This window comes from Salmo salar, chromosome ssa04, assembly GCF_905237065.1.
Source record: "Salmo salar chromosome ssa04, Ssal_v3.1, whole genome shotgun sequence".
Classification (NCBI taxonomy): domain Eukaryota; kingdom Metazoa; phylum Chordata; class Actinopteri; order Salmoniformes; family Salmonidae; genus Salmo; species Salmo salar.
In genome coordinates this window covers 56,762,989-56,775,628 of record NC_059445.1, presented here as the reverse complement: position 1 = coordinate 56,775,628, position 12,640 = coordinate 56,762,989, and the positions used below count along the sequence as shown (strand labels likewise).

At 44.6% G+C, this 12,640-nt stretch overlaps 1 protein-coding gene across 4 annotated transcripts in view; it reads right to left on the bottom strand.

Annotated features, from left to right (window-relative positions):
* The window catches only part of LOC106603511 (active breakpoint cluster region-related protein), a 233,406-nt gene that overhangs the window by 145,276 nt on the left and 75,490 nt on the right, over positions 1 to 12,640 (bottom strand). The gene's annotated exons all lie outside the window — the stretch shown is intronic.

Here is a 12,640-nt window from a genome sequence, read left to right as displayed (position 1 = left end):
ATGATGCCACGTAAAATGTTGTGCTACACATGCAACACAGCATTCCTAACCTAGCCCACAATGTCTGCTGTGTGGATCGAGCAGTCATTTGAAAGAGTAAGAAAATTTCAGCGAGACAACTCAAAAAGTGAAATCCATTAATGCCAAGATAATGTCATTCATTGCCCTTCACAATCAACTGTTCTCTGTCGTGGGTGATGTTGGCTTTCGCCGACTGGTTGAACACCGGTACACACAACCAAGTGCTCTATTTTTCAGATGTTGCCCTACTGGAGTTACACAGTAATAGCGTCACTGCTATTAGCTTCACGACATACATACTATGGAACGCCGTTTGGGTCTTTGCGTGTCAAAAAAGATACAGTAGCACTGTCAAAGCTATACATAAAAGTCTGCAAACAAGCAAACACTGGCTACGAACGATGTGTTTACAATTCCGCGTTGGTAATAAAGCATAATTTGTTTGCCTGCAACTTCTGGGGTAGCTAGCTTTAGCTTGGTACCTAGTTAGCACCAATACAACCAGCCTGAAAACAAATGAGCAGTAGAAACTGCAGTCATTTTCATTATTCTTAGCATTGATTTAGGAATCCTTGTGAGTAAGTATTAGCTAGGTTGCCACTTGTTGCTCTCCTATTGAAACTGAACTTCATGAAAATAAATAGCTAGCCAGCTACTTAACCCTGTTGCCCAAAGCTAATGTTATAAGCAGCCAGCTAGCTTCATCTGGCTAGTGAGGCTCAACCAGATCGGGTTATGTGTTGGGAAAATAGCCACAATATGGATTAGGCACAATAGTGGAATTTGCGGTTTGCCTTCAAAATAACAGTACGTCATTGACAGTGATGCAAATGAATACAAATAGTAGAATTATGCCATACTTTTATTTTGAAGGCTAACCGCAAAGTCCACTATTGTGGCTAGCGTCACAGATGGGTCCGACCACCATTAATCAAAGAAGAACTGTCTTATGAGGGTTATTTTAGATGATGACACCTAGCTACATAGTTACCTAGCTAACTATAGCTACTGAAACAGATTGTGTCGTTTTGCTATGTTTTTGGGGAAGAACATTGTTTGCATCCATGAGCTAGCAAGCTTTTTTTATGACCAGCACGGTAGGTGCATTAGACAACTTTACCAGCATCATAGCATACGTATCAATGAATCGTTGTGACATGAAATACGAGTGGTAGTGTAATCAATGTGTAATAACTACGTAAAAAATGTATGAACGTGTTAAATTTTTATTTGACGTGCAGTCATATTCAGGTCCTGATTGGTCAAATAGTGTCATTTGTATTTTCAAGTATTGTGGTGGCAGCATCATGTTATGGGTATGCTTGTCACCAGCAGGGACTGGGGAGTTTGTCAAGATCAAAAGAAATAGGAAATGCGTCGCCAAGTTTGTCCCCACAGTGAAGGTTCGCTGCTTCCCCAATCAAAAGCCCTGTATTTGGACTGAAGTTGGCACTAAACTGAAGGACTGGGCTACCGCACAAAGGGCTATCCCAGCCAACCCCGAGGCTACGGCTGAGGACACAAACAAGTACAAGAAGTCCCTCTACAACCTCCACAGAGTCATCAAACAAGCATTATGACAATATAAGAACAAGGTGGAATCCTATTACACAGGCTCCGACGCAGGTGGCAGGGGCTACTGTCCAAAGGAAGACCCAGCCGTGATCTTCCCAACGATGCCTCTCTACCAGACAAACTCAATGCATTTCATGCATGCTTTGACAAAAACAGAGCCATGCACGAGGGCCTTCGCTGACCCAGGGAACTGGGTGATCTGACTGAGGCAGACGTGAGTAAAGTTTTTAAAGCAGGCCAAAATCTGGCAGGCATACTCACGGTCAATTTCCTTGTCCCAGTCTGTAATCCCCATGTCTCAAACTGGCCACCATCCTGCCTGTTCCCAAGAACTCTTAGGCTACCTGCCACAATGAATACAGCCCTGTAGCACTCATATCTGTAATCATGAAGTGCTTTGAAAGGCTGGTATGGAACAGATCAACTCCATCATCCCAGACACCCTAGGCTTAGACCCACTCCAATTTGCATACCGCCCCAACAGATCCATAGATGACGCAATCTCAATTGCACTCCACACTGCCCTCACCCACCTAGATGACAGGAACACCTAATGTGAGAATGCTGTTCATTGACAACAGCTCAGCGTTCAACACCATAGTGCCCTCAAAGCTCATCACTAAGCTAAGGACCCTGGGACTAAACACCTCCCTCTGCAACTGGATCCTGGACTTCCTGACGGGGCGCCCCCAGGTGGTGAGGGTAGGCAACATTTCCTCCGCCATGCTGACCCTCAACACGGGGGTGTGTGCATGGCCCTAAGAGCTTCGACTTCGTCGGTCTCCAAATCACTAAGGACTTTAAATAGTACTACTGCACTGTTGGGAAAGTGCAAGCAAGAAATACATTTCACTGTACCAGTGCATGTGACAATAACAACTTGAAACATTAAAGGAGCAAAAACCAGGTAAAAAGTTGAGGAAAACCTGCCGCAACCTAACCCTGGAATAGAGTTTGATTTTTTAGCGGGACAATTACACACATTTGAATTCTAAAGACACACCAGAATGGCTTTCCAAGAGGTGTTGAATGTTCCTGAGTGGTCCAGAGACAAGGTTAGAATATTGCTGAATATATTCAAACTGTCAGTGACGCCACTCTGGAATATTCTTTTGATATGCCTGTAGCCTGTATCATGTTCAACAAGATACAGAAATACTGGCCTAAACAAAAAAAATATAGATTTTCAATATTCATGGAAATATTTGTTCAATATTAAAAAGTTAATGTTACAAAAATGTTATTGAAATTACTACTCATATTACAGAGCAAGCAGTAAAGCTTCATATGACACCAATTTTTGATTTGTAGCACCTACAAATGAAACATTAAAGGACACTTAATAGAACCCTATGTGATGCCAAAATAAATATGCTTCTGATTTAAACATTCTTTATGCTTTTAGATACAAATGTGAAATAAGGCAACAATCCTTTCTCCAAAGGACTATTCTATGGATTACATTTTGTGAAAACCCCCAAATTCTTGGTCTTTTTTGGTGTGGATTTCGTGAGCAGAATGACGGTCTCCATAAACCACACAGAGCAGCAGCTTTGAACGCATCTTGCTGCGATACCGCTGACAAATGACTGCTAATTCAAAGATAAAAGGGGTATCACACAGAATCTGAAATCCCCAGTGGGATATAGACCAAGATAGACAACAGAGCCCTAATATGAAGCAGACCCAGAGTGGCTGGGGGACCAACCCATCTGTCAATCACTGACACAGATGCTAACACACAGCCACTAGACCACCCACCTGTCACTCAACTTCCACATACACACAGGGGCTTGCCTGTGTTGCCATGCAATGTGTCAAGCCATCTGTTTTGCTGGGTGACAGGGACTTGAGAGCCAGCTGACTGGGCACAGGGCTATAGATCTACTCTAACAGCAACCATATGGCTTATTCAAACCAAAAACCTTCTCTAGATGACTGATCGTTCAGATTCACATACAGCCCTTTTTATGCCATTGTGTAAATCTTGTTTCAGCATCAGTGATTTTTTATTAAAACGTGAGACCAGTAGCCTATGTCGTCGTTACCAGTACAGGAAATGTAAATATTGGCATTGTGGTTTATGGTAGATAAAATCGGAAAAGGAATATCACATATGATGGGGGGGTGGGACGACAGTCATACAAAAACAAAACACCTTTCTGAAGGTGTTAACCTCGATGTTGTTATTATGTGACCGTTTCAGACTCCTCATCTGAATGCTTGATTTAAGAATGGATTTAGGTCACTGTGGGTGAAAGCATCTGCTAGAGCTAGATGACTAAAATACAAAATGTAGACTTGAACCCATTCAATCCAATCTCAGGAGAGTATGTATTTATTATGTGATGCATAATCCTATCGTCATGCTGCGTAGGTACAGACTCAATTCTTTATTGCATAGCCCAAACGTTCTCTTCCTTTATATTATCTGCAGAGGCACAGAGCCCTGAATGTTGTGTGAGAAATCATCATATCATCAGACAGATCTACTTTAAGGAGAATGGATTTAGGCCTATAAGACGAATAGAAAGCCAAACAATCGTCTAAAATAGTAAAATTATAATAGTGAACCCAAGGTTGCAAAAACTCTGGTAACTGTCCTAAAATTCCAGTGGGAAGATTCCCAGATTAAGCTGAAAATGCCACCTCCCATCATGGTGCAACTATCCAATGTGAGGGGTTTGAGAGGGGATGAGGGCAGTGCAGACTGGGGGGGGGTTTGAGAGGGGATGAGGGCAGTGCAGACTGGGGAGGGGTTTGAGAGGGGATGAGGGCAATGCAGACTGGGGAAGGGGTTTGAGAGGGGATGAGGGCAGTGCAGACTGGGGAAGGGGTTTGAGAGGGGATGAGGGCAGTGCAGACTGGGGAGGGGTCTGAGAGGGGATGAGGGCAGTGCAGACTGGGGAGGGGTTTGAGAGGGGATGAGGGCAGTGCAGACTGGGGAAGGGGTTTGAGAGGGGATGAGGGCAGTGCAGACTGGGGAGGGGTTTGAGAGGGGATGAGGGCAGTGCAGACTGGGGAAGGGGTTTGAGAGGGGATGAGGGCAGTGCAGACTGGGGAAGGGGTTTGAGAGGGGATGAGGGCAGTGCAGACTGGGGAAGGGGTCTGAGAGGGGATGAGGGCAGTGCAGACTGGGGAGGGGTTTGAGAGGGGATGAGGGCAGTGCAGACTGGGGAAGGGGTTTGAGAGGGGATGAGGGCAGTGCAGACTGGGGAGGGGGTTTGAGAGGGGATGAGGGCAGTGCAGACTGGGGAAGGGGTTTGAGAGGGGATGAGGGCAGTGCAGACTGGGGAGGGGGTTTGAGAGGGGATGAGGGCAGTGCAGACTGGGGAAGGGGTTTGAGAGGGGATGAGGGCAGTGCAGACTGGGGAAGGGGTTTGAGAGGGGATGAGGGCAGTGCAGACTGGGGAAGGGGTTTGAGAGGGGATGAGGGCAGTGCAGACTGGGGAAGGGGTTTGAGAGGGGATGAGGGCAGTGCAGACTGGGGAAGGGGTTTGAGAGGGGATGAGGGCAGTGCAGACTGGGGAAGGGGTTTGAGAGGGGATGAGGGCAGTGCAGACTGGGGAAGGGGTTTGAGAGGGGATGAGGGCAGTGCAGACTGGGAAGGGGTTTGAGAGGGGATGAGGGCAGTGCAGACTTGGGAAGGGGTTTGAGAGGGGATGAGGGCAGTGCAGACTTGGGAAGGGGTTTGAGAGGGGATGAGGGCAGTGCAGACTGGGGAAGGGGTTTGAGAGGGGATGAGGGCAGTGCAGACTGGGGAAGGGGTTTGAGAGGGGATGAGGGCAGTGCAGACTGGGGAGGGGTTTGAGAGGGGATGAGGGCAGTGCAGACTGGGGAAGGGGTTTGAGAGGGGATGAGGGCAGTGCAGACTGGGGAAGGGGTTTGAGAGGGGATGAGGGCAGTGCAGACTGGGGAGGGGTCTGAGAGGGGATGAGGGCAGTGCAGACTGGGGAGGGGTCTGAGAGGGGATGAGGGCAGTGCAGACTGGGGAGGGGTTTGAGAGGGGATGAGGGCAGTGCAGACTGGGGAGGGGTCTGAGAGGGGATGAGGGCAGTGCAGACTGGGGAGGGGTTTGAGAGGGGATGAGGGCAGTGCAGACTGGGAAGGCCCTCCGGTCTAATACAGTGAATGTAGACCAGCAAGAGGGCCTCTGCTCTCTCTGCTCTATCACTACACTGCCTGCAGCTCTCCAACACACACACACACACACACACCACAGAAGGTTGGTGGCACCTTAATTGGGGAGGATGGGCTCGTGGTAATGGCTGGCACATAATTCTGGAATGGTATCAATTACAGCCTCCACTGACACACACACTGGCCTTTACTGTCGGTCTCCACTGCTCTCTGTTTCTAGGTTTGCTGGTCTGTTTCTGTGTTCCCGTTTTCATGTTCTTTGCACGGACGTGTGTGTGTTCCTTTGTGCCTGTGTGTTTCTGTGTGTACCTGTTTCTGCACGTGTTCGTCTATGTGAATATTAATGTGTGCTAATGGGTTAGTCAGTGTGAATACCTTGTGTCTGAGCGTTTTAGAGTACGTCTATGTGAATATTAGTCAATGTGAATACCTTGTGTCTGAGCGTTTTAGAGTACGTAAGTGTGGAAGTGTGGAAGTGGTCATCCTCATCTCTCCTGGTTAACTCTGTCATCCCGATTAGGAGTGTTTAACTGTGAAACCTGTGGAACTGCCTGCAAGGAAAAATGAAGCGTACAACTGTGACCAATACCCAGAAAGGCCGTGTGCAGCCTGGCACTGCTCTAGAATTCAGACAAAAAGTACACGCTCTCACAGACTAGTGTAGACCAGTGTAGGAGATAAAGACGGCCGCCGTATTTAACCATATTACAGTTGTTAATTGTCTCGAAATCTAAAGACACAACTGAAAGTGACAAACTGACATTTTCGTTTTCGTCAAAAACAACTGTATATCAAAGGAGTGCCTTTGATTTGACAGTCTGCAGATGCTCAGTTTGGCGTGAGATGACTGTTAGACCCGATCACATATTTCTACGCATGAGCTTAGCTAGCCGACGTCGCCATGACATCACCTACAAGTGTGATGTGGGGTTTCTATTGGAGAAGCAGTTTCTGCCTTCATACTGTACAGTCTTTGACTAAACACTGTGCTGGTGCAGCACTAACTCATTTTCTGGCAAAGGCCAGAGGGGAAGACCACAGAGAGACAGACTGGCCTTTATCTGTAGTGATGCAGCTCCAAAACAAGGTCTTTCAGAGAGAGCTGCTAGAAACAGAGTTTGTAGAAACACTGAAACATGTGCCAACTCTGAAACCAACACACATTGTAGAGCTTGCTAACTAATAAAAACGAATTGAGTGAACTACAGCATCAGCAGCCACTTGGCTGTGGCCATTCATTCCTAAAGAACATCTCAGTCTGGAGTCATGTTATCCTAATTCAGCTGCTCTAATGGTCAGAGACATGAGAGTCAAACTAACTAAGACTATGAGATCCTGATCTTACTGATGCCTCAGTGAACACATTGTCTAACTAATGAGGTAGAATGCACGTACTGTTTTCTCAAACATTAGATCTGCTGTCTACTCCAACAGAACACTGAAGCATGCATGAGAATTGTCAAAGACTCCAGCCACCCCAGTCAAACTGTTCTCTGCTACTGCACGGCAAGCAGTACCGGACCGCCAAGTCGAAGTCCAAAAGGCTTCTTAACAGCTTCGACCCCCAAGCCATAAGACCCCTGAACAGCTAATCAAAGGGCTACCCAGACCCCTCTTTTACACTGCTGCTACTCTTGTTTATAATCTATGCATAGTCACTTTAACTCTACTTACATGTACAGTTGGAGTCAGAAGTTTACATACACTTAGGTTGGAGTCATTAAAACTCGTTTTTCAACCACTCCACACATTTCTTGTTAACAAACTATAGTTTTGGCAAGTCGGTTAGGACATCTACTTTGAGCATGACAAGTAATTTTTCCAACAATTGTTTATAGACAGATTATTTCACTTATAATTCACTGTCTCACAATTCCAGTGGGTCAGACATTAACATACACTAAGTTGACTGTGCCTTTAAACAGCTTGGAAAATTCCAGAAAATTATGTCATGGCTTTAGAAGCTTCTGATAGGCTAATTGACATAATTTGAGTCAATTGGAGGTGCACCTGTGGATGTATTTCAAGGCCTACCTTCAAACTCAGTGCCTCTTTGCTTGACATCATGGGAAAATCAAAAGAAATCAGCCAAGACCTCAGAAAAAGAATTGTAGACCTCCAAAAGTCTGGTTCATCCTTGGGAGCAATTTCCAAATGCCTGAAGGTACCACGTTCATCTGTACAAACAACAGTACGCAAGTATAAACACCATGGGACCACGCAGCCATCATACCACTCAGGAAGGAGACGCGTTCTGCCTCCTAGAGATGAACATACTTTGGTGCAAAAAGTGCAAATCAATCCGAGAACGACAGTGAAGGACCTGGTGAAGATGCTCAAGGAAACAGGTGCAAAAGTATCTATATCCACACTAAAACGTATCCTATATCGACATAACCTGAAAGGCCGCTCAGCAAGGAAGAAGCCACTGCTCAAAAACCACCATAAAAAAAAGAGACTACGGTTTGCAATTGCACATGGGGACAAATACCGTACTTTTTGGAGAAATGTCCTCTGGTCTGATGAAGCAAAAATAGAACTGTTTGGCCATATTGACCATCGTTATGTTTGGAGAAAAAAGGGGGAGGCTTGCAAGCCGAAGAACACATCCCAACCGTGAAGCACGGGGGTGGCAGCATCATGTTGTGGGGGCGCTTTGCTGCAGGAGGGACTGGTGCTATTCACAAAATAGATGGCATCATGAAGAAGCAAAATTATGTGGATATATTGAAGCAACATCTCAAGACATCAGTCAGGAAGTTAAAGCTTGGTCGCAAATGGGTCTTCCAAATGGACAATGACCCCAAGCATGCTTCCAAAGTTGTGGCAAAATGGCTTAAGGACAACAAAGTCAAGGTATTGGAGTGGCCATCACAAAGCCCTGACCTCAATCCTATAGAACATTTGTTGGCAGAACTGAAAAAGCGTGTGCGAGCAGGGAGGCCTACAAACCTGACTCAGTTATACCAGCTCTGTAAGGAGGAATGGACCGAAATTCACCCAACTTATTGTGGGAAGCTTGTGGAAGGCTACCCAAATTGTTTGACCCAAGTTAAACAATTTAAAGGCAATGCTACCAGATACTAATTGAGTGTATATAAACTTCTGACCAACTGGGAATGTGATGAAAGAAAGAAAAGCTGAAATAAACCATTCTCTCTACTATTATTCTGACATTTCACATACTTAAAATAAAGTGGTGATCCTAACTGACCTAAAACAGGGAATTTTTACTAGGATTAAATGTCAGGAATTGTGAAAAACTGAGTTTAAATGGATTTGGCTAAGGTTGTATGCATGTAAACTTCCGACTAACCGGTGCCCCCACAAATTTACTCTGTACTGGTACCCCCTGTATATAGCCTCGCTTGTTATTTACTGCTGCTGTTTAATTATTTGTTACTTTTATTTTCTATATCTATATCTCATTCAAATTTGAATGATGTCTGTGAGTATAACAGAACTCATATGGCAGGCAAAAACCTGAGAAAAATCCAACCAGGAAGTGTGGAAATCTGAGGTTTGTAGTTTAAGTGATTCCCTATCCAGTATAAAGTGACTTAGGGTTCATTTTGCACTTCCTAAGGCTTCCACTAGATGTCAGTCTTTAGAACGTTGTTTCATGCTTCTACTGTGAATAGGGGGAGAACAAGAGCTCCTGGAAGTAGACGACTGAGAAAATGACATGATCTCAGAGGCACGCGCTCCCGTGAAAGTTAGCTGTGTTCCTTTTTATATTATGGAAGATTTATGATAAAAACATCCTAAAGATTGATTCTATACATCGTTTGACATTCTATACATCATCTGTAATAACTTTGACTTTTCATCTGAGCTTAACTGCGCGAGCACAGTGCATTTGGAGTACTCTACCGAACGCGTGAACAAAAAGGAGGTATTTGGACATAAATATGGACTTTATCGAAACAAATTAACATTTATTGGGGAACTGGGATTCCTGGGAGTTCATTCCGATGAAGATCAAAGGTAAATTAATATTTATAATGTTATTTCTGAGTTTTGTTGACTCCACAAAATGGCGGGTTTGGTTTTGTCTCTGAGCGCTGTACTCAGATTATTGCAAAGTGTGCTTTCGCTGTAAAGCTTTTTTGAAATCTGACACAGCGGTTGCATTAAGGAGAAGTTAAAATATTAAACTGTTATTCAAAGAATTATAGATTATCAACGTTTATGATGAGTATTTCTGTAAATTGATGTGCTCATTCACCGGAAGTTTTGGGAGGCAAAACATTTCTGAACATTACACGCCAATGTAAAATGGGGTTTTTGGATATAAATATGAACTTTATCGAGCAAAACATACATGTATTGTGTAACATGAAGTCCTATGAGTGCCATCTGATGAAGATCATCAAAGGTTAGTGATTAATTGTAGCTGTATTTCTGGTTTTTGTGACGTCTCTCCTTGCTTGGAAAATGGCTGTGTGGTTTTTCTTGTCTCGGCGCTGTCCTAACATATTCTAATGCTTTCACCGTAAAGCCTTTTTGAAATCGAACAATGTGGTTGGATTAACGAGAAGTTCATCTTTAAAATGGTGTAAAATAGTTGTATGTTTGAGAAATTTGAATAATGAGATTTTTGTTGTTTTGAATTTGGCGTCCTGCTATTTCACTGGCTGTTGAATAGTGTGTCCCGCGGGTGGGATGCTAGCGTCCCACATTTCCCGGAGAGGTTAACTAACCTCCAAACGAGCTTCAATGCTATACCACACTCCTTCCGTGGCCTCCAACTGCTCTTAAACGCTAGTTAAACCAAATGCATGCTTTTCAACCGTTCACTGCCCGTCCCCGCCCGCCCGACTAGCATCACTACTCTGGACGGTTCTGACCTAGAATATGTGGACAACTACAAATACCTAGGTGTCTGGCTAGACTGTAAACTCTCCTTCAACACTCATATCAAACATCTCCAATCCAAAAACAAATCTAGAATCCGCTTTCTATTTCGCAACAAAGCCTCCTTCACTCACGCCGCCAAACCTACCCTAGTAAAACTGACTATCCTACCAATCCTCGACGTCAGCTTTGTCATCTACAAAATAGTTTCCAATACTCTACTCAGCAAACTGGATGCAGTCTATCACAGTGCCATCCGTTTTGTTACCAAGGCCACTTATACCACCCACCACTGCGACCTGTATGCTCTAGTCGGCTGGCCCTCGCTACATATGGCTCCAGGTCATCTGTAAGTCTATGCTAGGTAAAGCTCCGCCTTATCTCAGCTCACTGGTCACGATAACACCACCCACCCGTAGCACGCGCTCCAGCAGGTATATCTCACTGGTCATCCCCAAAGCAAACACCTCCTTGGCTGCCTTTCCTTCCAGTTCTCTGCTGCCAGCGACTGGAACGAATAGCAAAAATCGCTGAAGCTGGAGACTTATATTTCCCTCACCAACTTTAAACATCAGCTATCTGAGCAGCTAACCGATCGCTGCAGCTGTACATAGTCCATCTGTAAATAGCCCACCCAATCTACCTACCTCATCCCCATATTGTTTTTATTTACTTTTCTGCTCTTTTGCACACCAGTATCACTACTTGCACATCATCATCTGCTCATCTATCACTCCAGTGTTAATCTGCTAAATTGTAATTACTTTGCTACTATGGCCTATTTATTGCCTTACCTCCTCACGCCATTTGCACACACTGTATATAGACTTTTTTTCTATTGTGTTATTGACTGTACGCATGTTTATTCCATCTGTAACTCTGTGTTGTTGTTTGTGTCACACTGCTTTGCTTTATCTTGGCCAGGTCGCAGTTGTAAATGAGAACTTCTCAACTGGCCTACCTGGTTAAATAAAGGTGAAATAAAATAATAAACTATGGAGGGTTTTCCACTGACTTCCTCAGTGCCTCTGATAGGGAACCACCACCAGCAGTGATTTACAACAGTGACTGTTCTGTAAATGATACACTGAAAGTGGTACTATAAGAAACATGCTATGTTATTCACACAGCAGGATCTTACATACTGATTAATGGTCAATGCAGGTGATTTAAGGGGAATGTTAAACAATGGATGATTGGATACCAAGCTAAGTTCTGTAATTCCTTTAGTGTATTGTGGCGTTCCATCACCGTTGCAGCCTGACATAAAACCTCTCCTGACCCTAAAGCGCTGAGCTCAGGGCTGCTTTGAATAGCCAACAGTTAGTCTTTGTGTGATATTGTTACGCTCTCACTCTGGTTCTTCCTGAGGTAGCTGGAGTTGTAGGCTGTTTAGGCAAATTAACAAGGGACTGAATGGAGTATGTTCACACTGGATGACACACACACACACACACACACACGACATCAGTGGTATCAGAAAAATACCTACAGAGGTAGAGCAAGGAGATGTGTGGAGTTCAGAGGTCACTCATTAGAATGCATGACAGTCCTCAATCTAAATCGATGTCCTATCTGTGTTCTCAGATGAAATGAATGCAGCAGCATATGTGTATGTGTGTGCGTGTTCCATTCATGATGGCCCTAGAGGTTAGGGGAGAAGCCTGTAGTTGGATCAATGTGATCCCTGCTAATGGGCTGATATACACAGCAACATGATTAGAGGTGTTATACTGACTGATGAACACATGAAAGGGATCAAATCCTCTACAGCCTCCCACTGTGAGCCAGCCTGTCAGGCTTAAAGCATTCTGTTCCAATCCAACTCCTAGTCGCTTTCCCCTAGATAGACCTACTTCACATAATTCTGAAAGGATCAGATGGCTATGAGCAATATGGTATTAACTCCATCTTGCCCTCTAATAGGGGGTAGGGGTTAGGAGCTAGAGATTAGGGACAAGGGGCACATTTGGAAGTCAAGCAGCAGTCTCCCTCAGCACCAAGGCAGTGTTTGTAACACACTCAGTCCTAACGCTACTGTAGAACT